This window comes from Anser brachyrhynchus (assembly GCF_964034855.1).
Source record: "Anser brachyrhynchus genome assembly, chromosome: 13".
Classification (NCBI taxonomy): Eukaryota; Metazoa; Chordata; class Aves; order Anseriformes; family Anatidae; genus Anser; species Anser brachyrhynchus.
In genome coordinates, this window is record NC_137708.1 from 1,873,675 (window position 1) to 1,896,186 (window position 22,512).

General features: G+C 46.0%; 1 protein-coding gene across 4 annotated transcripts in view; it reads right to left on the reverse strand.

Annotated features, from left to right (window-relative positions):
* Nucleotides 1–13,000, reverse strand: part of LOC308177290 (fibronectin type-III domain-containing protein 3a-like) — a 46,245-nt gene extending 33,245 nt beyond the window's left edge. For 2 of the 4 annotated variants that reach the window (XM_080554269.1, XM_080554268.1), the window contains exons 1-3: nt 12,823–12,999; nt 11,817–12,064; nt 8,116–8,219 (exon numbers count right to left, since the gene is read on the reverse strand). The gene's annotated coding sequence lies outside the window, so the exon portion shown is untranslated. Of the gene's footprint in view, nt 1–8,115; nt 8,220–11,816; nt 12,065–12,822 lie in introns of all 4 variants that reach the window. The other 2 variants (XM_080554271.1, XM_080554270.1) reach the window with 1 other exon arrangement.
* Between the last annotated feature and the right edge of the window lie 9,512 nt (nt 13,001–22,512).

Consider the following 22,512-nt stretch of genomic DNA (forward strand, 5'->3'; position numbering starts at 1 on the left):
AGACTGAAACATTGGCCTTCCCTTTTCTCCAGCCCAAATTCTTCTCCACCAGTGCTGCAGTCATCCTGGAGCCCGTCCAGCTGCTGAGGATCCGCACTGAACTGTGTTCATTGATTCCTGCCTACTCCCATCTGAAGTCACCGCCTCCGTGATAAAGCAGGGCCCTTATTTACATAAAAATAACTATTGTGCTTGCCACACAGCAAAGCACAGGTAGCTAACGGGTCTTTAGGATATGCGGTATTCATTCCTTAAGTCTGGGAAACATCAGGGATTTTCACGAGACATTTTGAAAATGAAATTTCAAATAGTTTCAAATCAGAACGTGAGAGAAATATGCAATTCCAGTATATTGGGGTAGCTATTAACAACAGCTTATGTATGCAGGGGTGGCAATTAACAAAAGCTTACTAAACCTAACAGAAGTAATGCTTACTGCATATTAGGTTTACAAATGCTCGTTTAGCCGTTTGCCAGTGTGCAGCTTGGAATGAGGTGCCACCTCCAACTCACGCCGTCACCTCCATCTGAACCACGCAACAGAAAACTTCAAAACTGGAACAGCAAGCGGAAACATTTTTCTCTACAAAGGCACCACTTTCATCTCATCACGAATTTTGGAACAGTTACCAGGAAACACCAACAGCACATCAACAATTTTACAGGCTTTTTTTTTTTAAGCAGTAACAATGAATTTGCAGTTATGTACAGGGCTCATAAAAATGAAGAAAAGGTTGTGTATTTATTAAATGTTTTTTAGAACTCTGCACAAAATAAACTTCACATATTGAAAAATATTTTTATTGGAATTATATCCTTTAATCACACTCATAGAATGAGATTTATTGTGCAAATGTGTAGCAGTGTTATATACTTATAAAGTCTTAGAAATCCTGTTATTTCATGTTAAAATATTATCCTAGTGTCTTAAAAATTTCTCTCCAGAAAGGCCTCATACATACACTAACATATACTATATGCAGAAAGAGAACACTGTGGGAAGAAATGGGTCAGCTTCATTCTGCTTTCCAGAGAAGAAACTGAACAGATTTCATAAATAGTAAGAAAGTTTATAAGCCCACACATAAGATATCACAAAGTCTGTATTTTTATCATAGTAAGTGGTGGATTTAATATGAGAAAGTTTCCTATTTCAAGGACCTTATTAATTAAATGGAGCTTTTTTTTTAAATACAGTAAGCCTGAAGTAGAAAGAACAATGTATGTGAGACCAAAGAGGAAGTCTGACGGTCAGCAAGAAATTCAGCTCAGACTTCCTGATTTCTAGGTTCGCTGCCTCATGCAACCTTCTAGTCTGAGCAAAAGTTTGTGTCATTGCAGGAAGTAAGCTACTATTATACTGCTATTTATTTAAAACACTATCGTATCAAAACCAAAAGCCTTAATTATACTTTTCTGTATTAATGTAATTAATAATTATTGTTTTATATATATTTATTACACTTTTATATGTTACGTAGTGTATATTTATTTATTTCCACTAAGTGGGGGAAAAAATCCTCTTTACAAGCAACATATTTTGTTAATTACTTTTACGTTTGGAAAATAGTATCATATAGAACTAGATCTGTGGACACACATATATGAAGTTCGTGCACTCTGATACAAAGCAAATGCTGAGATACTTCCATGCCTCACGCTCCAGACCCTTGCAAACTAAGAGTTACGGATGTTTTAAATACTCTCCAGCCTGTCAAAGTTTGCATCCATGATCTCCAAAGGCTGTTAAAAAGAACAAAATATACAAACAAACGAAGTCCCCAACCTCAGGCTAAGGAATAACCTCGTCAAAAAGATCAAACCTGATTTATGAATTTTAAAACTCACCCCTCCAGATCTGAAATGTATGCCCCATGCAAATTTGAGGTAGGAAACATTTAGGGAAAAAAAAGATACAAGCTACCTTCTCCCACCCAAGTTTTTCAAATAAACAGTACTAACAAGGTGTTTAAGATATCATCCCGATCCTAAAATAGTTCTCCTCTGCCACAGGACCACACATGAGACGTTCTAGGTGGATCGGTTTACTTTCAGCAAGATTAAGGGAGTGAGAGACCTAACAGAATCAGGCTTAACAGAAGCTCAGTTACAATTTTAGCTCTGAAGAGACCACCATCACTCCATAACAGTCATCTGTTCAAAACTAAATATATGTTTTGATTAAAATGTTGGGAATAATTCATAATGACACCCCAGTGAATTTGTCTGCACCATCCTGCGTGAAGTCTGGCTTCCATCCAGGAGGGCACCACAACTTTGATACTGAAAACACTCTTCATGACTTACCCTACAAACGTGCTCAGTCAGACATTTTTAATACTTAGGGCAGTGAAAAAAAGAATGTAATTTTGACCTAGGTACGAGCAATTTTGACCTAGGTAAGGCTTTTTTTTTATCATAAAACAATAAGAACACCAACAAATCACCTACCCAGCTCCACAGTACGTGGTTTCAGCACGCTGCATCGAATGTTTTCTTCTAGAAACTCTTCAAGTCTTTTTTTTATGTTGATGCCTGAAAAAGCGACAACACCTAAACTGCTGCGGATGCCCTGGTAGGGAACTACTTGCTTTACACGTGGAAAAAGATGCGAATCCCCTAACCTCAGCATTTCACTGCCACTGCCATCACCCAAGACGTGTTTCTGCTTAGGTCCACATCCGAATTGACAACTGTACAAATTGTGTCGCAGGAAAGCTTTCAAAGGCAGGGCAGGGACTACCTGAAGAGGCCACAGATAGGTAGAGGTAGCTCTACAGGGACCCAAACATTTCCCTGCGTTTCCCAGAAAGTTTCACTGTTCCTTAAATGCTTATTCCCGAGCAGTGCTAATAGTTTCCATGGTAAAATACACAAGTGACTATGAACCCTGTACCAGCCCGGCTAGTCCTCCAGCGCTCACCAAGCCATCTGAGGATCAGATACATGAGGCCGGCTGCCAGAAGGACCGCGAGCGGCATCCCAAAAGCTGCAGGAAGCCAGCTGGCTCCTGCGACCACTGACAAGAAGGACCCATGGAGGGGGGAAGCCCAAGGTGTAAATGCTCTGTGTGAGAGCAGGGGAGAAAAGGCAGTCAGCAAATTAGGGGACACTTTTTTTTTGCTAACAATGATTAAGTATTAATGCCCCCCTCTCAGGGTACTCTAAGACCTGACTGCCCATAGACATCATCACTAAAGGAATATTAAGATCAAGATGAGGAGTCCTCATGTCACAGCCACCAAAAAAACCCTCCCTAAAACCAGAGAAACAGCAGAAACAGCAGACCAAGACACATGGGAACTCTGCCACGAGTGACAGGATCAATTTTCATCCTCCCTTAACAATCCGGATCAGGTTCCTGATGCAACAGTGCCAGGAAAGCAATAAAAGAAAAATTGCTTCCCTCCACCCTCTAATAAAAACTATACAACCAACTGCCCTTAGCGCTTACGGACTGCTTTGTATCCTGATCTTCACGCCTTAAGATTTCAGAGCTCCCTGTTCCACGAAGGAAAGAAGGCAAAAGCACCTGAAGGGCAGCGCTCACCCCACAGGGCCACGGCCCCGTCCCACTGCGGGCAGAGCCCCGAGCTGCTCTCCAGGGGACAAACCCCACCGTTAGGAACTGCCACCGCAGGAGAAAGTACCTGCCGACACTCACAGTGCATTAGGTTTGACTTGATCTGACTGTTGTTTAACAATATGCTCATTGATCGTGCTATAATTTTCCTAATTATTGATTTTTGAGGCCTATCAAGTTTGTGTTTACGGTTTCTATGAGGCAAACACTGCACTGCTTTTAGGTGTTTTCCTTTATTGTTTTAGTTGGTTTACATTTTCTATCTTATCGCCAGCAAAGCAGGCTCATATCCTAAGCACTTTTGTGCTGCTTCCGAAGCGGCCAGCCCCGTCAAACGAAAGCCAGGAGTTCCTGAAAGGTCCCGCTCCTGCCCCCAGAAGTGCTCAAGGACAGAGCCCCTAAAGCGTTTCATTCTTATTTCAACTTCAAGAAAGGAACGGGATTCAGACGTTTCTCAGCTGTATCGGTGCAGTTAAAAAAAACAAACCCACAAACAACTGAAGTCAGAAGCAAAACTGACTGCTTCTTTCCACTGGCCGGGAAGATGAGATGTTCTGGCAGAAGCTAAGCTGCTCGTTTTAACGCCCCGAAGCTGAACAAAGCATGACATTTGCAGGCTTATGTGAAAAAGCCTCTAATAACGGCAACGTAATAACATAATTTTCTAAATGTAAAACTGTGTCCCCTCAATTTCAAAACATTGGTCAGGTTGTTGGGGCTCTGATGCAAACCAGTTTGTTTACCCATTACCAACCGACCACTGAAACGCTATACCCAAACGTCTGACTAAGTGACTTTAGAGCTATGGAAGCAGCATACAACATAGTCCACTGAAAAACAAATGCATGAGCCAGGAAAACTGATCAGAGCCACAAGAAGTAGAGCATGTCTTTGAAATGAAAATTTGATTAAAAAAAGCACGAGAAATGAAAACCCTACAAAGGGAACGAAAGTAATGACAGCATCCGTACAGGACTCATGGTGCAGTCGTAGTGTTACCAGTGGTAAAGAACAGCTGGAAAACTAACAGGGCACTTCTCTGAAAATAAATACACACAGCTGTAGAAAGACAACAGTACACTCTTAAAAGCACAGGCCCTATGATGTACCTGAAAATAGGAGAAACTGTTCTACACCTTGGTGATAAGCAGTAAGAGCCACAGAGAAACCATCAGTCCCCCCCAAGGTAGCTGTGTTTACAGCTTTAAGTAACTGCAGAACTGAAGAGATGAAGCAAAATGTTTAAAATGGTGCCAAGATTTACGAGATGGGAAATGCAAGTTTCTACAGGAGCTGCATATGCTCTGAGATTCTGAAATTCAGGTTAAGTACCTGGATAACCAAGTACGGTTCTTCCTCGTGGGACATATTCAGTCTTGAGGTGGAACGTGCAGTTGAATCCCTTTTTACAGCAAGGTTTTCCCCTCCAGAAGAAGCATTATATTTATCAATCTTCTTTATTTTCAGGGAAAAAAGCGTTGTTTCAAAGAACAGAAAAAATCCAAAGCAACAGCTATTGTACGTACAGACAGCTCTGCCACAAGAGGAACATAAATATCGCACAGCACCTTGCTCACCTGAGCCTCCTCTGTTCAGGGAGGAATCCCTAACTCACAGCGAGGAATAAATACCCAGGTACTTCTAAAAGCTTTTCTTTAATCTTCAAATGAGAGCTGGCGGAGGACCAGCTAGCAAAGCGCACCCTGAGCGCGGCTGACCTACTTGGTCCCATGCACCACATTTCCAGACATCAAACACGCCACGCCGTGCTGCATGCAGACAGGGAAGTCAGCGTCCCGAGCCAACGAAACCTCCTTCGGTTACAGCAGCAAAGCTCAGGCCCTTCCAGTGCCTGACCCACGCAACACCCATCCTGAACTAACCTAGGGAACAGTGTGGGATGGCAGACACACAAAGCTGTTACGGCCGGCGCGACACAAACACAATCCAAACCTTGAACTTTTTTTTTTTTTAAGCTTGACTGAGAGGAAGCAATCATTCAGATTATTTAAAAACAACAGCAACAACCCCATTTCCAGGAAAGGCTCTCTACCATGAGACCGGTCAGATCGGTCAGCTGTTGTCTAATCCAACAGACGGGAAGGAAAATCAGGACTTCATAAAAGTAATAACAAGCAGGTTTCTGTGGGCACTAAGGAGAGCATAGGCTGGTTTTCCACTAGCTCTGATTCAATCTCCTTCTGGGAATCAGAAACGTTCTTGATGCAACCAATCGATGGATTGACAAACAAGCTTTTTGAATTTAAGAACTCTTACAAAATGTCTTCAAACCCAAGAACAATGATGCAGCAAAAACAAAGCATTTTTACAATTTTAAGATTATGCAACCTTCAAGCAAAGAAAAATTATTTTGACACACAAACTGGAGGCCTACTTGCACAACATGAGAAGAGGCTCAGGATGTAATGCTCTAGCTGCCCAGCAGATCAAATTAAAACAGGTGTTAATATAAATAAATAATAAATAATAAAATAAAACAGATGTTAATAATGTTAACAGATATTAGTATAATCTGTTAAAACAGATTATACTTAAACCAAGGGCTAAAAACACACCAATAAATTACTTAAATTATCACATCTGAGCAGTCTCGTGGTAACAGAATATGTGCATTTTTTTTAGCTCACAGAAAATGCAAGGCAAAATGCAAGTACGAGATCATAAACAAGTCTTGTAAACAACACTTCACCCAGCATTTGTGACAGGCCAGGAGCATGCATAAAATGATCTAACACAGTTCACCTGATGCATGGTACTACACTAAAATCATCTGCTTCTGTACCTGGATTTATTGGTAAACCAGTTGAACTGCAAGAAGTTCAGAGGTGCAATCAAATATTGATTCTTTTATATAGATATTTGCAAATCTATGGGAATATTAAAAGGCTGTCTTTATTCCTTCAACTAACTGTGGTATGATCATCCTAAATGAAGTTATACATTAAGGGCACAGGACACTGCCCCTCATTTGGAAGACTAAGACCTCACAAAGCAGAACTGAGAGCAACTGATCCCCATTAAAGAGGTATCAATGTTGAAGATATTTACTAGAAGATTTTAAACAGTTGAGAAAAATGCTTATAAATTGAGATGAAGCATGTATTTCACTGGTTAGACTGTTTTCTCCCAAAATACAAATTCAACTCCAGGAGACTGTAAAGTAATATTAAAAAAGTGACCACGTTATTTTATCACATCTTGTGAAAAAAATCCATTTGCTCACAAGGCACTTAACTTTTCTCCAAAGATTTGTTTTGTATTTAATGATGTATTTGCTCACACACTATTCTACGTTGATTTGACGCAACACAAAAATGCAATTTCACCCTGTTGTAAGTCATATGGCAGCCAACATCACAAATGCAATCAAAAGGTTTTCAAAGGATAGGGCTAATTAATGACTACGTGATGGTTGTGCAGGATGGATGGATAGCCATTCTGATAAATATTAACAAATTCTCCCTTCTAACTTGCAAATAGATAGTGATACATGAACTCACATACATGACTTAGAGATCAGACCTCCACCCTTGCAACAGGCACTTTATGCATTATAGGCAGAAGTTCTTTTTAGAAAAACGTGATTATGGCCTTCAGGACATACTTCAATTCTTTACAAAATTAAAAAACTACTTTGCATCTTTACATTAAAAAGGTGTCCCCCCCCCCCCCCCCCCGGAGCTGCTTATTCTCTTTCTATGTAAAATACATTGTTTAGCCAACAGCTTCTAAAACTTGTCTTCACTTTCGGCTTTTTTTTTTTTTTTAAAAAGAAAGCAATAGCCATGGTTTAGTAAGGGCCTTACCGTTTTGTATGAGAGAATATAATTCACAGGAACCTTCATTAAAAAAATAAGTTGTGGAGTTCTTGGTCTCAAGAAAAAAACATGCACATCGTACTGATGGCAGTTTTCTGCCTTTTTTTTTTTTTAACAGACAGATCAATTCCATGACTTGATCTATTCCATGACCAAACAGCTCAATTTCATGAGCTCCAACTAAACTCATTGTATCTAAGTAATGCCATCCAGTTAGTCACTTATCAGTAAGCAACCACTCATTTGAACTGTTTTCTATACAGGAAATGCCTTTTGCTAAAAACAGAATTTACTTTTTCTTTATACAAAGGCCAATTATGCAAGTCTCATTAAGACAAAAATTCCATCTGGGGGAAGGAGTGTGAGATTAATGCCAAAATAAAGATAAGGTTGCTACATTATAAAATCAATAACGCTTATGTGGAAATACTGAGCCTCTTCTTACCGCAAGAACTCTATCAGTTCTTCCTTCCCTAACTCATTTTTTCTTTGATGTTACCCAGTAATTTATAAAAAAAGAAAAAAGAAAAAAGAAAAAAAAGGGGGGAGCGCCAAAGAAGGAAAAAAAAAAAGAGTCCTCAGCCTCTAAGCCTAAAAGTCCATCCAATACTTGTACATTTTTTCACCTTAAAATGACTTACAAGAAAAAAAAAGCCTCAAAATCTGGGAGAATAGTAAATGATGTCTAATTACCGTTGTCACTCTCCTGTCTTGAAATTGCTCCTGCTGATGAATGGTACGCGGTCAGTGCCTGCTGTAGTATGAACAAGGTGCTGTACTGTCCTTCAGTCTTCTTTCTGTAGACAAGAAAAAATGGAATAGTAATTTTCTTTTTAGCAACTGGCAAGCACAAATTCTTAAGGAGAGAACAGAAAACCATGCAGAAAACAACTTAAGACTGAACAAAAGAGCAAAAGCTATCAGCAAACAGCCAATGATCAACTCCACTATATTCTGCAAATAAACTCAAGGAAGACTCCGCTGTGAAAGAACCAAAAGACCTTTCACAGCCTTTCTGTGTACAGAATGCAAAACCTGACAACTGTGTAAACACACTGCACATACATTTAATGCCATATTAGCCAAAGACACTCCACTGCTTACGCTATGATCTAATCCGTGAGAAGGAACTTGAATGCAACGATGATGCTTCCCGTATGAAGCGCATTCTGTGGCCAGTGAGGGTATTTACTTAGGGGTCTGCTCAATGCTCTGTTCCTCTATATGACAATAGCAAGGGGGAGAGAGTCAATTTCCAAACAGTATGTAAGTGTGCCCAAATTGAAATTACCAGGAACATATTTACCCTCTGATAGGGTACACTGAAAACAGATTAATTGTACAATCCGGAAAATACGGTCACAATTTACTGTTACGGTGCAGCACGGCTTTATTCTAGAAACTGTTCCACTAAAGTTGCGCCACCAGGAGCAGGTAATGGATGGCTTCAGCAGGCACCAACGCCATTCAGGATTTTACATTTAATGGTGCAAAAATCATCAGCTCTCTCGTGGCACTGGGTTGAGTACCAAACTCCAGTTCCTAAACCGTTTGCACACTGAGGAATGTGAATGGCACCGTTTTGGGTCTCCAAATTTAGTGAGTCTGACAAATATTTGTCAATTCACGGTACGTTTTTTCTAAAGCTATGGCACAGGCCTGTGTGTCCTGCAGCTTTACCAGACTGCAATAAGAAATCAGTGCCCCCGGAGCTCACTGAAGTAGTTTAGACTACGCTGGCTAACTTTGCACCGAGCCAGCCACGGCTCCCGCAGCTTCCTCCTGCAAACACAGCAGATCCATTGTTGCTCCCACCCGAAAGGTGATACTGTCGCGAAGCCGCAGATGTTGCCCAAGTCGCAGCCTCATCATGTCCTCCTGAACTACTTTTAACGAGATATGGACAAAAAGATGTAAAGCATCGGGCCCCAGTGCTGGAAAGTGAATCCTGCGCGAACGGAGGCATTTTGGCACATCAATCAAGATATTCGGAACAATGGCAGATTTACATTAAGATTGAAACGGACTAAGGGCGCTGAGCCAGTGGTCTGTCTTTGCTGGTCAATACACAGAAAGGATTGTGTTAGCACCACTGAAAGAATAAATTATCGCTGCTTTTACAATAAGCTCTTCAAGAATGCAATAAAGGGTTCAGTGTGTGCTCCTCACTCAGGAATCCAAAACTTTTCAGTTAAGGTCTGGCTTGCAGCAAAGATAACAGCTGAAAACTAACCATCTTGACCTTGGTAAGCTTCATGACAACTTGCTAAAAACAGGTGAAAAAATGAAAAGGTTACTTCTCCGATATTCACCAGCCTTGAAACTGGAGCAGCGAGCAACCACAATTTTGAATACCAATAGTTCAGGCTGGATCATTTTGAGACGTACCAAAGTTAGAAGCGAGAAATACTATTTTTTACCTCCAGTCTCTTGACCGTTGCTGTAGAGCTAACGGTGGGGTTTTCTCATCTGCTTTCAGAGGTAAATTTAAAATTCTTCTCCGTCCACATAAAATGATGACAGGCAAACAAGACAATATATAACTAAGGAAGGCATTCTTACAGTACTCTGCATCAAAGTCGTGAAATATTGTAGGAACGCCTTCTCAGCTGTATATTTTCTTAAAAGCCACAAGTGCACTTCTACGGTTTGACGAGAAGTCTTCAAAGCTGGAGAAATGGCAGGTCATCAAATAAAAGCCCTGGCTTCAGTCTTCCAACCTTGAATGCGCATTCAAATGTGCATGAAGTTCATCCAAAGGGATTCCAAACCATTTTTAATAGCGGGTGTACAAATGGGTCTGCAAATACCCACGCAGCCCCAGCGTACCAGACTCCGGGGGGTGCCAAGGCCAGGCGCTCTCGCGAGCACAACACCAGAATTTTTACTGTCTGCACAGTACACACGAAATCCTCTTTTTTAAGGACCCACCAAACCTTTTCTAAAAATAAATATAAAAGATGAAAGAGCGCTGGTATGGGTGTGACAGCCCACACTGTCAACACGATGCAAATGCTAGCCTCCGAAAAACACCCAAACAAAAGACCGTTAAAAGTGTTATATAGAGCATTTATATTCAACTTTGTTGCAAATTTGGTTTCTGTACAACATCAAAGAAAGATGCAGTTTGTGATCAAGGGCTGTGGCAGGAAACACGATTTGTGTAGGCAAAGTTATCTTTATTCTCTCTAAAGGTGAACACGCCAGGAATTACGGGTTTAAACCATTCGATTCTTCAAAACTGTTGGCAACTAAAACACTCCAGTGAAATTAACTAGGGAACTTGACAAACACAAATAAGCGATCCTTACATAATGGGAATGAAAACAGCTCCTAGTATGTAGCCGTGCAGATAAAGAACCAGAGAAGTTGAAATTAAGCAGCGCTCTGACAACGAAATGGAATAATTACAGTTAAGGCCAAGTTTTTCAACAACTCGGTGCAGCAGCACCGAGCCTACAAGTGAACGAACGACTTGTAATAGCTTGCTCCAGGAGACGTCTAAGACAGTCAACACAAGTTCTGTTTATTCAGGGGCTGCTGCGTTAAAAATCACAAGCTCCGATCCAATGAACGGCAGATTGCTTTCAACTCAGCTGTACGGAATATGAGACCTGATTCTAGCTAACAATAAATTATTCCCAGACAACAACAGCATTCCAAAACTTTGAGGGATCTGGAACACGGTAAGGTACCAAGACCTAAACGAGAGGACGGCGTAATAGCTGGCTGGTTTTCAGCATGCATGATTACACACAGTCTTGAGAAGTCAACATCTTTCCTATTCTACCACCTTATCCTTTTTCACATACAAATTACATAAAACAGGAAAAAGGAATGCAAGAGCGTGTGGGAAGCCACCTGGATTTTGCTTTTTGCTCACAAAGATACCGCACAAGACACAGAGTACTCCCTTTCATGCTGGCTATTAACTCCAAGGACAATTTACTGGCTTAAAATGCAGAGAGGATGCTTCCTTGGTTAAAATACTAATCTGAGTCTCAGGAAATCTAGATTCAATTCCCTGCCTCACCACATACTTCCTGTGTGACCTTGGGCCATAAATATTTCTGTGCCTCAGTCTTTCCATCTGTGACTGAGATAGTATTTCCCTATCGGACCGGGTTTTGTAGTGATAAATAAATAAAAGATGCAGCAGGAATCACAGGCGGTAGGCGCGTGGCTATCGGCACGCCAGCAGGCACAGCGGACCATCCAAGAACTTGGCTGCAGCGGCACTGCGCCCGTGCTCACAACCAGGCACCAGGTGAAGCACGGGACGACTGACACCGCTGAAAACCTCACCGCCACGGGACAGAGGAGAGACAAATTATTCCAAGAATAGATAGAAACTGAAACTTAATATAGCCCCAGCTACCGAAGTACGTACGTACGTTAGCCCTGCAGAAAACTTCCATCGCTCCAACAAGAGGTCTGAGCAGCAAGTTTTAAACACAAGGCACAAAAGCGAGCGATCGGCTTGGGTAGGAAGCAAATCCACCTGCCAGCGAGGCGTTAGGGCTCGGCAAAATGAGATTTCGCGGCGTGCTGCTCGTGGAGCAGAGGAGAGGGGCTGGGGGCTGCGAACCCCTAGAGATTCCCCCAGTCGGAAGGCGACCGTGTAGGGCCGCAGCCAGGAGCCCTGTGCAGGAGGCAGTAAATGGGGTGAGCTGAAAGCGGCCGCAGCGGGGTCCCCCAGCCCCACCGTGCCCCGAGGAGGGTCGGGGGGCAGCCGGGCCCCCCCCAGGCCGTGCTGGCAGCGCTGACCTCCCCCTGCCCGAGCCCGGCCGGAGCTGGGGGGAGGCGTCTGGAGCCGGCTCGCTCAAGGGGAACAGGCAGCACAGGCAGAAGGCGACGTGGCATTCGCAGGCAGCGGCTCCGGCGGCCGAGCGGGGAGAACGGCGGGGGGGCGGCGGCGGGGGGGGGGGGGAAACGGCCTCGGCTCGCGGCCCCCTCAGCCCCCCGGAAGGGCCCGGGGCACACGGGGAGGGGGCGCGATGAGGCGGGGCGGAAGGGGGGGGGGGGGGCTGCGGGCCGGGGGCGCTGAGCGAGGAGGGAAGGGAGAGCGCGGGGAGCCGGGCGCCCACCCCAACGCACCGCGCCCCACCCGGGGGGCACCGGGGCTGCCAGGGAACAGCGCCACCGCCGCTCCGGAGCCCCCCCGCAGCCCAGCCCCGGCCCCATCCCGGCCCTCAGGCTCCCGCTGCCCCGCACCGCGGCCGCCCCGGGCGGGGAGCCGCCGCCGCCGCCGCCGCTCTCCCCCATCCCGTCCCATCCCGTCCCGTCCCGTTCCGTCCCGTCCCGTCCCAGCCCCTCCGCCCCCGCCCAGGCAGCCGCCGGCCCGGAGCCCAGCGAGGAGCCCCCCCCCCCCGGAGCCGCGGGCCCCGCGGCAGCACTGACCGTGCGCGGCGCCGCTGCCCCCGCCTCAGGCGCGGCGCTGCCGCCCGCCAACGGAGCGCTCCGCCATGATGGAATGCGGCCGCTGCGCCTGCGCCGCCGGCCGGCCGGACAGGGCAGGGGCGGGAGCGGCAGTGGAGCGGGGCGGGCGGGCGCGGCAACCCAGGGCCCGGCCGAGCGGAGGGCCCCGGCCGCCCGCTGCCGCCTAAAAGAGGCGCGGGAGGGCGGCGGCGGCTGCGCGCAGGTGGCCGCGGCCCTCAGCGGGGGGGGGGGGGGGGGGCGAGGTCTGCGGGGGGACGGGAGGGGAGCGGGGAGCGGGCTGCCCCCGGGAGGGGAGCCTGGGTGGGGATGGGGTTGGGACAGGGATCGGGATGGGGTTAGGGATGGGGAAGGGGTTGGGGGTGGGAAGGGGTTGGGGAATGGAGATGGGATGGGGATGGGGATGGGGTTGGGGTTGGGGTTGGGGTTGGGGTTGGGGCTTCACACCTCACACCCCCCGTGCTGCGAAGCGGACGGGCCGCATGCAGCACCGAAGCCTCGACCTGCAGCGTTTTAATCCCCTTTGGCGTTTTTTAAAGCCGAACCGAAGGTCAAGGAACGCTTGAGCGCTCGGTGTCTGCGCGGGTGCAAAATAAATTTGTTGGCCGGGTTCTTACAAGAGCCCCACGTAAACCACCAGTCACGCCAGCGTTGAAGAAAAGTTCAGCTCAAGGCTTAGATGCAAATTATATAACAGACGAAAAAACTGGCCTTTCAAAATGAGCTGCCACGTACTTACCCCTGGGTGGATCTTAGATACGTTTTTAATGAGTATAGGAAGTTTTGTAATGAATAGAAGAAATTGTTCCTTTATGCCAGAGAATTTCTCTCTTGGGACTAGTGGAAGTGGTTAATGTGACATACTGGACGGCCCGTGCTGAACAGGACCAAAATAAACTCCTATCCATCTTGTAAATAAGCAAGCAGTGTTAAGGGAGGCCGGAGGTGGTGGCTTCTGCTCATTTTCCAGATAACTAATAACTGATATTGTTAAATAAATGCCACAAAACAATCAACTTCACAATTAATTCTACTTAAAATAGTGAGTATGTTCTCTGCCAATAAAGCAAGCAAAGAACAGATCAAATCATCATCAGGTTGTGTCGTGTGCTGGGCACTTGCTGCAGTGTTATCCCTTTCCTTCTCTTCTGTTGCATTTGATCTTCAGTAAAACTTCACTAAAGATTTTGAATGAAGCTCCTTTACATTCATTTGGGGGAGAAGAGGGGTCAGTTGTGCTGTAAGCAGCACTGAAAGTAGGTATCTTGCAGAGTAACACCGTGGGCACATTAAAAGATGCCTCTTGCAAGGAGCCCGTTACTTTTCATTGCGGTCTGTGCCCTCACCCCTGTTTATCTGAGCTCATAAGATATATGAAAGCTTCTTTATCTGAGCAGCTCATTGCACTATCCTTTTTGGTCTGAAAAGCAAAATTTGGTAGCTGGATCAATGGCCAATTCCAGGTGGAGAAGAGGGGCAACCTTTTCCTCCTGACAAGATAATTGGCAAAAGCTCTGTCATGGTCTATGCCCTGAATTTTCTTCTTTCTACTGCTTCCAAAAGTTTTAATGCTCACATGTGACCGCTGGCCTGATTCTGGTACAGAAAAGGAGCAGTGCTTTTGCCCTGTGGAATAGTGTGGATCAGCACATCGCAAGATTTATTACGGTCAAAGATACATTAATAATTATTTATGCCCATAAAATAGATTGAAATCTCCAGAAAAAGATTCAGCGGAAAAATTAGCTGCTGCTCTAAGTCGTGTCTTACTTTCATCACTAATATTCAGCTTGATTTCACTAATAATTCTGAAATGAGATTCTTTAATTCCAACTCAGTTTTAAGGCTTGTGAACTCTTCAGATATGGTAGAAGATAAGTCTAGGAGAGGAGTCGGTGAATGCAGACCTGCTTTCTGCATTGTTGTGCTCTGGGAACAAAAGAAAGGTTGGTTAATCATTTCACCTTTGAGAGAATTCCTGGAATCTTCAGCACTCCATCTCAGGAATCTTATAACTCCACAGGCTCTAGCTAATCTGCAGTGAAGCGTATCTAGTGCCCCGGGGATTTCATTTCTGAAGTGAAATATTTGTACTTTGGGGAGATCTCTGAAAGAGACCCATCAGGATGTGATTTGGAAGTCTGAATTCGAGGCAGTAATTCAAGGACTATTTTGAATTTGCAGGCTCAGTATTTATTCGTTGCCAGCTAAACCTTAGAAGTTATGACTACTGGTGTTGTGTGATATACGGAGGTCTGATTCCCCATCACGAGCATACTGCGTCTGATATCCAGAATAAAGAAGGTTTTTGGGGGTGAATGCTGAGCATTCTTTGCACTGAAGGCTGTTGGACCTCCCAGCTTTGATTATTACAAGAATTCCTTGGTAGGTAATAATGCAGTATTTAAGCACTCAGAAAAATCCTTTTCCTTTCCTTCCTGCCTTTCATTAAAATCATTTTCCCCCCTTAATTTTCCCTTCTAAATATATTTTTTGTAATAGCAAGGTATTCACTGGCGATTCCAGCAAATAGGATGTCTGGTGGAAAAGCATACAGAAACCGTAGCCAGTTGCTAGTGAGACTTAGGATGAAAGATCTAAAAACTGCCCACATTCCACAAGCTCCAGGGCTCCTTTAAAACTGAAATTGCTTCAAGTACGAGAACTATTCCCACACCGCAGAAAATAAATGACTGAATGTTTGCTGCCTACATCCGACATTCAGATTGCTATGGGATGACAGTAAAGGAAAATTCTTTTCAGCTGAAACTAGAAACTATATGGCCAGTCGGCGAGGCCGAAGGCATGCAGGCTGTTCCAGATGGCAAAGCTGTACAGAAGAAATATTTGGCATGGGTAGGAGAGTGACCAAACTGCCTGGAAAGAAGGCCATGGTTAGATGGGTCAAAAATTACAGGACAGAATGGATCGAGTCAAGGGGAGGGAGATTGAACTATATTTTGAAATTCCTGGAGAGCCATAAGAACTGTGCAAGGACAGTGGCGACGCCACCTTTCACACACAAAGGCAACCAGTGCTCATCTCGAGTCACTAGGGGATTAGAAAAAGCTGGAATTTGAGGAAATGATTGCCCAGGCAGTCCTTTCTGTCTAGAGAAGAAGGTAGAGAGGCACAGACACTAATGCTGCTGGGTCTGGGGTAGATCCGGGCCTGGGAAGAAGGAATTAAAAATAGCAGAATCATCAGAATAGCGGAAGATCAGAAAACATTCGGAGGAAGAAAAAGGAAAGAGAAAAGAAACAGCCAGAATGAGAAGTGGAAATGAGTCAGGAGGGAGGGAAGAGAGCACAAATGGGAAGAAATCTGGGCTTATAAAGGAAGGGCAGTCTCTGGAATGGAAAAGGAGAGTTAAGGAGAGTCGGTCTTAACAAAACAATGGTGAGAAGCAGTGCCAAGAACATGCCCATTCTTCCATTAGAAAATTTGGAATTGTAATTTATTTTTTCTTTGCTAATTCGGTTGCTGTAGGTGAGCTAAGAAACAAACAAACAAAAAAAGTGGGGGAAGAAAGTAAAGAAATGGAAAAGGGAAGCCTTCAACAAGAAAGGGGAGAAAAGGCAGGTAAGAGGAATATTACAATTACAATGTATTCCGTACTGCACATCAGGAAGGTTTGGGGGGCCTGTCGAGAGGTTACCAAGAGGCCTGGGTAACAAAAAACTCTGCTTGCAGTCGGGTACAGTAAATACCCGGATACACACAGACACACACACACACACAAAAAAAAAAACAACTCCAAGCCAACAACTCACTTATCATGATGATTAGCAGCTGCTCTGGGTTTCTAGTTCCAGCCCATAATAAAAACTTCTTTTTTCCATACTTGCATGGTAATAATAATTATGACTGTGGTTATTTTAGCTAGTGTCTAGCAAAGCCGCCCATCTCTTGAGTTCGTTAGGACCTGCAAACAAGGTCTTGGAACACATTCGCTTCATTTTCTCTTATTATATACAAAATACTGTTGTGTACGCTTTCAGGAGGGACCGAGGCAAGGCAACCTGGCAAACAAACTTTTATCAAACAGAACTTTGTTGGAAGCGTGTGTGCTTAGATCCTCAAAAGTAAACAGTGTATAATGGAGCAGGTTTTCAGCCAGTGTGTGTTGGCACGGCTCCATCCACCCCAATGCAATTAGGAGTGTTTTCTCCAGCTGAGGATCTGGTCCATCAAGAGCAAAACAGCACTCTGTGCTGTATATGTGGAAAGAAGCACAATGGGAAAAGCCTGTAGGGCACTGGGAGCAGGAGTTTCCCTTACAGGTAGATGAAACATGCCTCCTGTTCTGCATGCACAGGTGCAGGCATCTCTCTTCCAGAGAATTTGCCATTTCTTTGCCATAGAACCCCAGAAGCAAGTCGTCACCAGCAGAGGTGATTTAACATTAACTGACGTGATCTAAACAAATAGGAGATACCATCAAAGGCTCTGAATTATTCCAGCACTCCACTCCATGCTCTGTACATACGTCCACTCTATCATTACCAAATAATGCCATTTTGAGTGAAGAAATCATGCTGAGCTTGGAGATTTTATTTATTTATTTATTTATTTATTCAGTCCAGTACTGTTTGCTGTACTTCCTGCCGTTTCAGCGGGCACAGTGATGTGCATGCCTGGTAGAGCTGGAACCAGTGGTCTCCTTATAGGAAAAAAAAAAAAAAAAGAAGGCATGTGAAGAAAGAAGAAGACAGGTTCTTGTTATCAGTACGGACTGGCCAGGATGAATTGGCAGAAAAGTCTGGCAGGTGATGCAGATGGACTCTGTGTTTTGCTGTTTGTGCTTTTTTCTCCAAGCAGAACATAGAAACTCCCTCATGGTCCCTTCCCCACCGCTGCAGACCAGAAACATCTTGCAGAGAAGTTCTCCAGAAAACTCACACATGAAGTCCTAGAATATTATTTTTATATCAACATTGCTATTGTTACCAAGTCAAAGATAAAGGTGCAAAACAAAAAGCAAACCCCTTTGCAACCCACAATAAACATACCATGCATTTATGGGTGTTTTAAGTGGAAAGGAATGAAGTTCAGCGCCTGGGTAATTTGCACTTTGCACAGAACATCTGTTTTATGATTCTTTCTCTCACTTATTATATGGAGCAGACTGTGTGTAAACACTGTGTGTCCTGGCCCCAGGCTACACCCTGCATCTTCATTCGTCCCAGTCTTCAGATTTGACCGAGTTCCTTGGAAACCAAGCAGGGCCTGCTAGGAGAAGTGAGTTAAACCCTGGCTCCTTGCTGCAGCCCTGCTGCTGACCTCTCCGCGTGCGGGGAGGAGAAGCCACGCTCACCCTCGCCACCCTCGCAAGCTGCCGGGACTTGGGGAGCGGGGACGGCTGTGAATAATGCCAGCGATGCCCGGGAGTGCAGAAAGGCAGCACGACTCCTCTGAAGCTCGACACAGGCTGCCGGTCAGCTGTGGCCAACTAATTGTGCCCCGGCAGCTTTTGAAATGATGGGGGAAAGCAGCTGAAAGGGCCTCTTCAAAGCCGACCGAGTCCCCGGAGGCTGAAGGTGCAGCACGGTGTTTGTTTGTGAAAGTCGGGCGCGTCTGGCTGCCCGGCCGTGTTCAGCCGAATGGCTGGCTGCGTATATTTAGCAGCAGCTCTGACTCCTCGCTGAACTCAGCCCCTGTAATTAACGCATTCGCTCCTGCTCTTTGTGCAGGGAGCCAGCAGGACCCAGGGGAAAAACACCATTTGTGAGCAGGCTCAGAGCAGCCGGTCCCGCTGGCCCTGCAGAGCCTCGGAGCAGCGCTTGCAAGCACAGGAGCTGCCCGGCCGAGGGAACCTTGGGCTTTGGGGTGCCAGCCCCCAGCACTGCCCTGGCACGGATGCTGTCCTCACGGGAAGCCTGCAGCGGGTGGCTCTCGCTTGCTTCTTTGTCCCCGGTGGGGATGCTGCTGCTGCACAGCTCTGCTAGGCGAGGAGCTGGATGCGGACACCTGCCCGGCCTCACCTGCACCTTCCCCACCTTCTGTAGGCTCTCTCTGCTTAGTTCCTCCTGTGATTGTTCAGCCAGGGCCCAGATAGGAATCAAATATCCCGATTCAGTCTAATTCCAAACACTAGCTGTGTTTACCCCTAATTTTATAACTCTTCCCCCAAGCCAAGAGCCAAACCGAAAAAAAAAAAACAAAACAGGGAGGTTGAAGAGCGCTGTGCTGCAACAAAGCACTGGCAACAGGCAGGCCCAAGCAAATACAGGGGTAAGTGCACATAACGTGGCACTTTTACCTTGTGCTTTGGTGCAAAAGCACACAGCTGAACAAATCCAGCTTCTCCATGTGGGAGGGAGCCGGTGCCAGCCTCGCAGCCCGGTGGCAGCAGGCACGCAGGGGGCACACCGGGCGCTGCAGGGGTGGGAAGAGTCAGGCCCGAGGAGCTGGACCGGAGTCATCGCTCCCGGGGTAAATACGCAGGCAGTTCTGCAGCTGACCTGGTAGCAGCGCCAGTGAAGCTAAATCAGGTCTGCTTGCCTGGCCCGACATGAATGTGGTCATATTTCTAAGAAATCCGAGTAGCTGGATCCTCAGAAATGCTCAAAACACCCATAATTTAAACATGTTAGAGCTGGAGGATGCTTGTCCATGCGCTAGCGAGAAAAAGAGCAAGCCAAAATGAGTTCAGCACCAATTTTTATAAACTAGACTGGAAAATGTTTTAAGACAACTCAGAAACATGCTTTATTGCTGCTTTGCATTAAGATAAAATTTGCAAGATGCTGAATACAGTAAGGGTCCTGCATTTTTGTCCCGTTTTGTGGGATTTTGAAAGGGCAGGTTTGCTCCGTGGGCCAGGCAGGGCAGAGGCTCATTTCCTGCTGCATGAACCACAGCTGCAAAGGGGCTTTGGAGAGCGAGAAGGTTGCATCAGAGCCAATTTCGGAAGAACAGAGAGGAGGGAGAAGACTAAAAGGAAAGCAAGCAAGCAGAATAAATCCGAATGTAACAAAATTATAGTCTGTATTGAAAATTCAACATTTGGAATTGATTTTTTCCATCAGACAAAAGGCCGAGAGTTTCATTGTTGCAATATTGGCCTCTTTTTAAACTTGTGCTAAATCTCATATCTAGGCAAGCTGCAGGTGAAACACCAGGAAGAAAGAACTTATACAATCCAAAAATATTTTACTGTCAAGTGCAATGTGATGCTCTTGCTTTGCTTGCTTTATTTTCTTGTTTCCTGCTGCGTATTTGGTGCAGGTTTCCTTCTTTCCATGAGGTGTCTCAGATTCCCTTAATTTTCTGGCTGCCTCCCATTTCTATCTCCCCCTCCCTTCACTTTTAGGGAGCAAAAGCCTGTCTCCCTTGTGGCATAATGTTAGCACCAAAGTTTCAGCTTAATTACGTGTGCAGGGGAAAAGAGAATTATGTGTGCAGGGGAAAAGAGTTTTATTTGCATCCCGTAAATGTGCATGAAACTGGAAATGAACAAAGCTGCAGCACCTTTGTGAAAACAGCTTGCCTGCGATCAGAGCTCCTTCTGCTCCGTTTTAACATAGGCTTTCAATTGTTTCACTCTAGTTCTCCTTTCTCCATTGTCTTTCTTCAGAGCACTATTGCTTTCCTATCTGGCATTTTCCTCACTGTCCCCAAGCAACCTCTTTTACTTGCTCTCTCCTACAATAACCCCATTCCTCATTATTGTTTCCATTCCCTTTTTTTGTTCTTTCGCTTGATCGAGGCCTGGGGGCCCCAGCTCGGTGCTGGGGGCTCCACGTTCAGCCTCAGCACTCAGCCGACACCTCGGAGCTGGAGCGCTGTCCCCTGTGCGTCGGCTCGTGCTGTGTGCCATCGCAGGAGAGGCTCGCCACGCTCTCCGACGAGCATTGTATATCTGCTTTGCAGGAGCAGACGTAATCTATCAAAGTGCAGAGCAGCAATGAATCAGGTCTTTGATGCAAATAAGAAGCAGCCACATGGCACGAAGCATTTGGGAGCACTTCAGGCTAAAAAGGAAAAAAAAAAAAAAGAAAAAACAGAAAAAGAAAAAGATGCAGCTGTGAAGAATACAAATATTGGCTCCTCTAGGAACCCTCCATATTGTATCCATTATTACAATCTACTTATTTGTTCAGGGCTAATGCTCTCCATTTTGAGATTGTCATGGATCTGCTTTCCCATCCTCAGGGAAGGTCTATGCGGCAGTTGTCTGCAGGAGGTGGCTGCAGAAGGAGCCCTTCTCCCCTTGTCTGGCTGGCAGAGCTGATTGCTGTGTGAGAGAACCTGCTATTAAAATGAATAAGGACCTTTTTGTGCATGAGAAAGAAGAAAAAAAATTGGCTTGTTCCCACCTTTCCCATCTTCTCTTGCTATGAAAAAAATCTGAGCTGCCTTTCTCACTGCAGCTATTGTGAGTGCCTTGTAATGGAGCCTGCTGGAGGTGCGGACTGTTATAGCCCTTACGAAAGCTTCTCTGCAGAAATGTGAAGTGCTGGCTTTGCTTCGTTCCCTGTACATTTGGTGTTCTGGCAAGGGCTGCCCACGTGGCTCTGCAGGCTGCGAGCAAGGCCCCGAGCAGCTGAGAACTGAGGTTATCTCCTGCAGCCCAGTGTGGGTTTGTCACTGAGATGCCAGCCGAGAGTTTTCCCATCATCTGTGGGAAAAGCAGAAGGGAGAAGGCAAAGCTCGAAGCTACAGCCATGCACGGAGTCGCTGTGGTGCTCAGCGTGCTCGGCCCGCAGGTCTACTCCTGCAGATTCTGGAGAAACATTTCAACCTTTGTGTCCTGCCGGAGAAACGAGCCACCTGAACAATGCTTTGGCAAAATAAAGGGATTATTAAGGAGCAGCGTGAGGGTGCCAGCGGGGATGGACACGGCTGGGAGCAGCCTGGTGCCCTGGGGTGTCACCGCCTCACGTCCTCGTTCGCACGCTGGGAACAGCAGTCGCTCCCTGCTGACAGGGAAGTGACCGGCCTGGGCCCGTTAGAGGTTACTCTTTTCTTGCGATATTGGGGGTGAGATAAGCCCCAGTGGCAGCAGAGGACGGTTTTCTGTTAGCGTGGTAAGAGAGGGGCTGATAAGCTGCCAGGAGCCGTGCCAGACCCGCTGCGGCAGAGGTGCGGGCCCGCCGAAGGGCCGCGGGTGAGCAGCGCAGCCAGGGCCCGGGGCAGCGCCGTGGCACCGCCTGAGCTACCGCAGCGCCAGCAGCACGTTCCCAGTGGCCTTTTTGTGTAGGATCACAGCATGGCTTGGGCTGGAAGCGAGCTCAGAGCCCACCCAGAGCCACCCCCTGCCAGCACAGCACCTCCCGCCAGCCCCGGCTGCCCAAATCCCATCCTTGGCCTAGGGCGCTGCCAGGGATGGGGCACCCGGAGCTCCTCTGGGCGGCCCAGTCCAGTGCCTCACTGCCCTCAGAATGAAGAATTTCCTCCTTATACGCAATTTAAACCCACCCTCTTTTAGTTTAAAACCACTGCCTCTTGTCCTATCACTACATGCCCTTGTAAAAAGTCTCCCTCCATCTTTCCTATAAGCCCCTTTCAAATGCTGCGAGGCCACGGTGAGCTCTCCCCGGAGCCTTTTCTTCTCCAGGCTGAACATCCCCTGCTCTCCCAGCATTTCCTCATAGCAGAGCTGCTCCAGCCCTTGGATCACCCTCCTCTGGACCCATGCTAACACGGTTC